This window comes from Capsicum annuum, unplaced genomic scaffold (genome assembly GCF_002878395.1).
Source record: "Capsicum annuum cultivar UCD-10X-F1 unplaced genomic scaffold, UCD10Xv1.1 ctg77920, whole genome shotgun sequence".
NCBI lineage: Eukaryota > Viridiplantae > Streptophyta > Magnoliopsida > Solanales > Solanaceae > Capsicum > Capsicum annuum.
In genome coordinates, this window is record NW_025888362.1 from 48,955 (window position 1) to 56,695 (window position 7,741).

The 7,741-nt window shown below is 33.2% G+C and overlaps 1 long non-coding RNA gene across 1 annotated transcript; it reads right to left on the bottom strand.

Annotated features, from left to right (window-relative positions):
- Positions 1-970: 970 nt before the first annotated feature.
- Positions 971-4,972, bottom strand: LOC124894833. Its single transcript, XR_007051385.1, has 2 exons — positions 4,104-4,972; positions 971-1,305 (listed from the first exon to the last, which is right to left on the bottom strand). It is a non-coding gene; the product is annotated as an uncharacterized LOC124894833 (long non-coding RNA).
- Positions 4,973-7,741: the final 2,769 nt, after the last annotated feature.

Genomic DNA, 7,741 nt, shown 5'->3' on the forward strand with positions numbered 1-7,741 from the left:
AAAACGCGGGGTATTACTGCAGGGAATTGTACCGGCTTCCATTGCTCCATAAATTCTTGTTCTTTTGGTGAGACAACTGGATTAGGAAGGTTAACATGGTTGTGGTTGCGTTTAGCTAATGCATGTCCCAACCTGCCACACTTGGTGCATAATATATTTTCACTTTCATAAAGAATAGGCTACCTATGCATGCCTATATATATGTGGGATTGTGGCGGTTGTTCCAATGGCACTTGTACGCATATCCAAGCATATCTTCTCTGAGATATAGATGAAGTAGTGGGGTCTATTTTTAGGAGGGTGCTGAGTTTGCTTTTTACCTTAAGAAGGATATCCAAATCGTAGAACTCCGTTGGTAATTCCGACAACCTAATTCATATGGCGAAATAAGAAATACTTGCTTGTGATGCCATGAATTTAGGTTCCCATTTTTGAATCCGTAAGAAACTATTAAGAAAAAACCAAGGACTATCACGAAGGACATGTGTCATGTTCTGTTCTTGCTGAAACTTAATCAAGAAAAAGTCTACACCTAGATCTATTAGCGAAATCTCTTATGTTGGCGTCATAGGTTGTTAGAGTTTTTCTTTAGCAGTTGGTGCCCCACTTTTCGACCCGCTAGCTTAACTATAACTGAGTATTTCCATGGTGAGTAGAGTCTATTCTTATCACTGTGGTTATTGGGATGAAATTATCATGACTTTACAAAGGCGTGGTTTCATCCTGTAAATCTACTTCATTGGTTCGGAAGGAGTTTGTGTAATGTATAGTAGGTAGTAGGGTGTTTAACAGTAATTTATCTCGAAAGGATGTATTTACAAGGTCCTCTAGTTACATAGGTTCATCAGTAGTTACTGGTTTTGTAGCCAGATTATCCTATTCATTCACTTAGAAAGTAAAGAGCTTTTTCATTTTCTTTTATGAAAGATAACTTATTACCTAAACATATAAGGATCAGAATACTTCTAACTTTTTGTTGATAAGAATAGATATTATTATTATTATTATAAGTACTATGATATTACAATAGGGATATTAGCAACATCCAAAGCATAAGTTAAAACAGACAAGTTCCCATAGCTAGCTAGCCTATTAATAGAAGACTTAGAAATTATCCTAGTAACTGAAACTCCACATTGTTCTTCTTATAGGAAAGGAAAGACTGGAGAGGGTGGAGACGTCAAAACAGTGATCTGGGTGGATGATGTAATCTGAGTACCAAACTTGCTCAACAAGTCGACTACCGCATTAAGCTAGCGAAAGGTGTAGCAGAGTACTGGATTCTCCAGCTTCTTTAACAATGACCTGTATATTATAACATGTTCATCAGCTATAGGTTGTAAAAGAGATCAATGATGTCGGATCAATATTGATTTTGACAGGGTAGAGCTTATAAAGTAAAGCTAATTCAAGGCCTGCTTTGAGAGCGTGTATTCAGGTGTTATCGTATGATTTGCTGGACACAGTCTCTGAAACCCAATTGCCATTCCCTATAAGAATTTCTAATCACACCACCTATACCTCCTTTAGCAGTGTCTTTATTGAAATATCCATTAACATTTAATTTAAACCGACCAATAGAAGGCTTAAACCATATCAAGGGTGAAGTAATGGAGCAATTTTGAGTCGAATCAATGCTCGTGAGATGAAAAATTTCTACAACTTTGTTTTTACCATGTCCATTGATCGGGGGGATTTTTCATGATTAAAAACACTGTTATTACGATTAGTCCAAAATGCAAAGTGCAAAAGAAAAGAAATTTTTCCTGTCAAAAAGGAACAAAGAAGTTTGAGAAGGAAACTTCAACCTCTTTAAAGATTGTAACCAATGTTCAGAAGAACTAATACTATCGATATTCAACTCAATATACAACCAAAATCTTTTCCCCATGAAGCATTGTAAAAATAGGTGTTTGGCAGATACGTTGGAGGAATTATAGATGGTACGTGATGGATCTAGGGATAGTCTGATACAGGAAGAGCATGGTAGGGAGTCAATCATGTGAACACAACCACAACATAAATTTAAATTAGTTTATCATGTGAAGTTTCCAAATCCAAGCATAGTTGTACTTGGAGTAAAATATACTTTTGAGGTTGTAAAGGACATTCTTAGTAGAAAAAGTTCCATTTGGAGTGCAAGCCCAATAAGGATAATCCTTTATAAATGTCGAGGTAGTCAGTTTAACACCAAGGGACAGAGTGATGCAGTCGTTTTGAAAATTAAAAGATAGTTTGTTCAAATTTCATTTGTCATAGTCCCATAAGTCAACAAAGTGATAATTACTTTCCTCCCAGGTTATTGGGCCATGAATGAGTGGGGGATTAAGGCATCCAACGATCAGACCAAAGACGTATATACCTAACTGTTCTAGGTTTCCAAGCAATATTATTAGCACAAAGCGAACCACCCTTAAGAATAGTGTTTCATACAAAAGGAAGGGGAACATTTTATGTGATGGTTGTTATATTTATTTGTCAAGGTACAAGCCCAAAAGGAATAGCAATTGGAAAAAAATTTCCAAGAGAGGCCATCTATTAGGGATAGATTCTTAGTATGGGCATCGACAAGTCCAAGTCCACCATTAACGTTTGGTTGAGTAATCTTTTCCCAAGAAACATAGTGCATTTTCCTCTTTTCTATTAAAGAGCTTTTTATAAATGGACTTAGAGGTTTTCTTTGGGATTTGAAAGTATTGCATAGTGTAGTCCAGAATTTCATTAAGACTGATTTAGCAAGTGTTTCTCGAGCAATTGGAGTAAGAAATTTGATCTTCCAGGGAAAGAGCTTGTTACGCATAGTATCTATAATATATTAAAAATCTTTTGTTTTAGGCTTTGAATGAAGGATTTGGAAGCCCAAATACTTACCAAAAGTGTTTGAAGCCTTTTGTATTAAAGAGTTAGAGGACTAGGTCTTTTGTCACAAGATGGCAGATCTTGGAAAATACAGCTTTTGACTATGTAGTATTTATTTTTTTGACCCGAAAGGTGATAAAAAGCTGATATACAGGTAGTCATACAATGTATGGAGGATGGAGTAGCCCTAGAGATGAGAGCTAAATCATCGACAAAAAAGAGATGAGAAAATATTGGGCCATTCTTTGATAGTTTAAGGCCATCCAATTGAAGAATATCCACTTGTATAAGTTGATAGGAGTTTCATACATAATATAAATATGTATGACATAGGATCAACTTGTCAGATACCTTTAGAAGGGGGAAAAGGAAGTGTGGAAGCCATTTCCTAGTACAAAAATATTACTAGTTGTGATACAACTCATAATAAAGGAAGTAATGTTTTTAGAAAATTTAAAGAATCGTAGAGTGTGATACACGAAGGACAATTCTAGACGATTGAAAGCTTCTTCGAGGTCTAATTTAAGCACAAGGGAGCCGGTATTGGCATTGGTCTTATTAACATGGTTGTAGATTTTGTGGACAAGAATCCCATTATCGCGAGCCCTATGACCCTTAAGAAAACTAGTTTGCCTGTAAGATCGTCTAGGAAACGCTTAATACGATATGCGATAATTTTGTATTTACGTTTTACATGGTATTACACAAAGCAATAGGCTGAGAGTTTTTAAGAAGATTAGCATTCTTATATTTTGAAATAAAGCAAAGGTAAGTTGTATCCATAAAATACGGCATGGAGTGAGTGTTAAAAATGCAGTGGCGACAATCCAACACACTTTGATGAATAATTTGCCAATGGTGTTGGTAAAAATAAGGTGAAGGTCATCCGGGTCCGGGGCTTTATAGGGCTTGAGGAAAAATATAACACTCTAAATTTCATGGGCTTCCAAAGGTTTATCCAAAGGGTGAAAGGGGTAAGAACAATATGATGAAAACTACATGGGAGAGTTGTAAATATGGGTCCTGTTAGTAGAGACATGATCTGAGGTAAAACATTTTTGAAAGTAATTTAGGGTATGGCTGACAATACGTTCATGAGAAATAATCCAGTCGAAAGGTGATAACCAAGGAGCATTAAGTGAAGAGCTATACTCTATTAAATTCTCCCAAAGCCTAGCTCTTTTTGAACTATCAGCGCTAACATAAATAGTTGATAAATAATAAAGTGGGGAATTAGGTTGTACCTGAATCATAGCATGAATCTCCTGATCGATGCAATTTTTAATAGTAACTTGGAGAACATGAGAGTACCATATTTATTCCATTCCCTCTGAATTACCAACGACAGGAAACTCAATATAATCATCAAAAGTAAATTCCCTTTAAAGAGATATGATTTAGACATCTTGGTTTCCAACAAAGCAACTAGACAGGGGTTACGATTACGGATGAGTTCCTTAAAATTTCTTTTGAAGTCCTCATTATTAACTCTCCGGGTGTTCCAAACAACAAAGATAGTGTCCTGATCCATGGGGTTAAGAGTGATGGTTGGGGCTCGAACTAGTGAGGTATGTGGATGTGTTATCCAACAGGGTCTCATTATAAGTGCCATGATCACCATATTCCTTGCTATATCCTGATTCACTGCAGGTCGAAGCACAAATGATCACTTCTGTAGATTGTTGGAACAATTGTGGACATACTCAATTGGATTATTAAAGAGAATTTGGATGTAGAGCCTAGCATATTTCCCCCTCAAAGTTGAACTTGTGCATGCATCAATTTTTAATTATGTACCGATGGAGTTTCCTACCCATTGTAGAATAATACTATCATAGTATTCCGTGGATAATTGGGGAAGACGAACCTATATGGCTGAGGATGTGAGGGTAGCTTTTTCAGGAATGAAGTTCGGCTCCCATCGTTGAATAGACAAATAGTGTCATAGATGAATCAAGGTCCATTACTTAAAAGAAACGAAATTCATATTCTCAGCAGATGTAAACTTGAGAATATAATTCGACCCCAAATCGATAAGGGAAACTTGATCTGTGGTTGTCCATAGTTGTTGTAGTTTTGTACGTCGAGACTCGTGCGTAATACGTGGACCGACCACCTTAATTAATAGTGAATTTTTCCAAGGAGTATACAACCTTTTGTTCACCTTATTGGACATATTTTGGTTCAAATAAAAAAAATAAAAAATTAAATCAAAATTTAATTTTGATTTGATTTTTCAATTTTTTGAATTGATTTCGATTTAACTATTAGAAATTCGGTTAAACGGATTGGTTTTCGAATTTTCTAAAAACAAATCGAATAAATCGAAAAACCAAAATTATATAAATAAATATCATAATCATATAATATAATTTGATATAATATAATAAATAAATATATAAATTATAATCATTTAGTAACCCTAATACTAACATAACATTAACCTGAAGAGTGAAGGCTGCAGCACGCTCAGGCTCAGCCATCGCCATTGTCTATGCTCGGTTCGTTTGAAATTTTAATTATCACAAATTCGTCACTACCGTCGGCATTCGCTGTCGAGTGCCACCACTACCATCACGCCAACGTCTACGACTGTGACAACTGAGTGAATTGTTTTTATGATATTTCAACAATTTTCTGGATTGTTTATTCAAACTTATGCATAATGTTGTTATATGAAAAATAGATTTAAAAAAAAAAAATATTTTTCTAGAAAAATCACCAAATTTAAATGCTCACTACTTTAATCGTCGGAATCGAAATAAATATTTAAAATAACCGAATCGAATTTGTAAAACCACAAAACCACACAACTATCATTATTTTTCTCAAAAAAATACTAAACACCTCAAAAATCTTTTTCTCTCTTAGTTGGCATGTCATATTATTAGAACCTCTTCTTTTTTAAGCAAAAAAATATTAAATCTATCAAATTCATTTGACCAAAATTATATTCTTTTCTTTCTTTTAAAAATGCATTAGTTTATTAAGAAGGAATTTTTATACTTAAAAAATCTTTATCGGTACTAAAAATTTACATATATGTTTTCAAGGGTTATTTTTCTAAATGGTCACTCATATTTTTTAAATTGTCTACGAAAATCACTTTTATTTCTTTTTAGAGATAATAATATGACTCAACTATTACTATTATTCTCAAAGAAAATACTAAAAATCTTATACATCTCTTTCTCTTCTATTTGACATATCACGTCATTAAATTATTTTTTTTAATAATAGACCTATTTAACTCATCAAATTTATTTAGCCAAAAATATATTCTTCTTCTTTCTTTTAAAAAATACATTAATTTATTAAGAAGGAATTTGCATAATTAGGAATCTTTTCCTGGTACTAAAACATTCTGTATATTTTTAAAAGTTATTTACTTGGATCTGTCATCCATGTTATATCTAAACTTTTTTTTTTTTAAGAAAAACTTTTATTTTTGCTAAGACAATAATATAACTCTATTGTCAATATTTTTTGAGAAAATGGTCAAATACCCCCAAACTTTTATCCCAAATTCTAACTACACACTCAACCTTTTAAAGGGTCCTATTACCCCCTGAACTTATTTTTACCGAATTTATTACCCCTGGGTGCTGACGTGTCATTGCATGTGACTACACGCGTCCATAGGCGCGTCAGATGACTTTTTTTCACTTTAAAATCATTATTTTTTGATTTTCACGTCATTATTTTTAATAATTTAATTATTATTTTTCTTTATTCTTTCTTTCTTTCTTATTCTTCCTCCTCCCCCTCCTCCTTCTTCTTCTTCTTCTTCTTCTTCTTCAAGAACTCAACAATGCCATCTACTCCAAGACTAATTTATCATCTTCTCTAATTTATTAGACTCGTGAATTTATTAACCTCCCAATTCTTGATATTATTTTTTGCGGACTACTTACTAACAAAAAAAATTAACATTCAATAACTATCCGTTCCCTATTCCTGCTTCTTTTTCATTCCTTTTTTTTTTATCATGGACGTAACAGGAGCTACATCCTTCAATAATCCATCAAAAACTAAAATCACACATACTGAATTCATTCCTTCAATAATTAGTTTCATCCCTTCCCAAATACTGAACTCATTTCCATTGTCAAAAAAAAAAAAAAATTGAAATCACAAAAATGGGTATCTCCAATTCCATCAAAAACAACTCAATTAACATTTACTTCAACACAAACACGAAATGGTCTTCTTCCATGCTATATAGTTGTTGTCGTCAAAAAAAAAATTGAAATCACAAAATGGGCATCTCCAATTCCATAAAAAACAACTCCATTAACATTCTTCCATTCTATTCATATCCATGAATTTCAAGTCCCAAATACTGAACCCATTTTCATTTTAAAAAACAAAAATGGGTATCTCCAATTCCATAAAAAATAACTCAATTAACATTTACTTCAACACAAACACAAAATGGTCTTCTTCCATTCTATGGAGTTGTTGTCATCAAATAAAAAAAAAACTGAAGTCACAAAATGGGTATCTCCAATTCCATAAAAAACAACTCAATTAACAGTTACTTCAACATAAACACGAAATGATTTTCTTCTATTCTATCGAGTTATTGTCATAAAAAAAAAAATGAAATCAGCAGCAGCCATGGCAGAGATTAGCGGCTGAAAAAGTTTTTGATAGTTTGTAATTGAGAGAGAAGAGAAAATAAAAAAATGAAAATGAAAAAAATGAGAAAATAAAAGAGAAAAGGAAAATATATAAGGAAAAATAATTAATTTTTTAGATTAAAAAAATGACGTGGCATTACTGTTCAGCGCGTGCATCACACCGCATCAGAAATGACTGGTTGTCCTATTTTTGGGGTGTATATATTCCACTTTAAAATAGTTTGGGGGTAATAAATTCG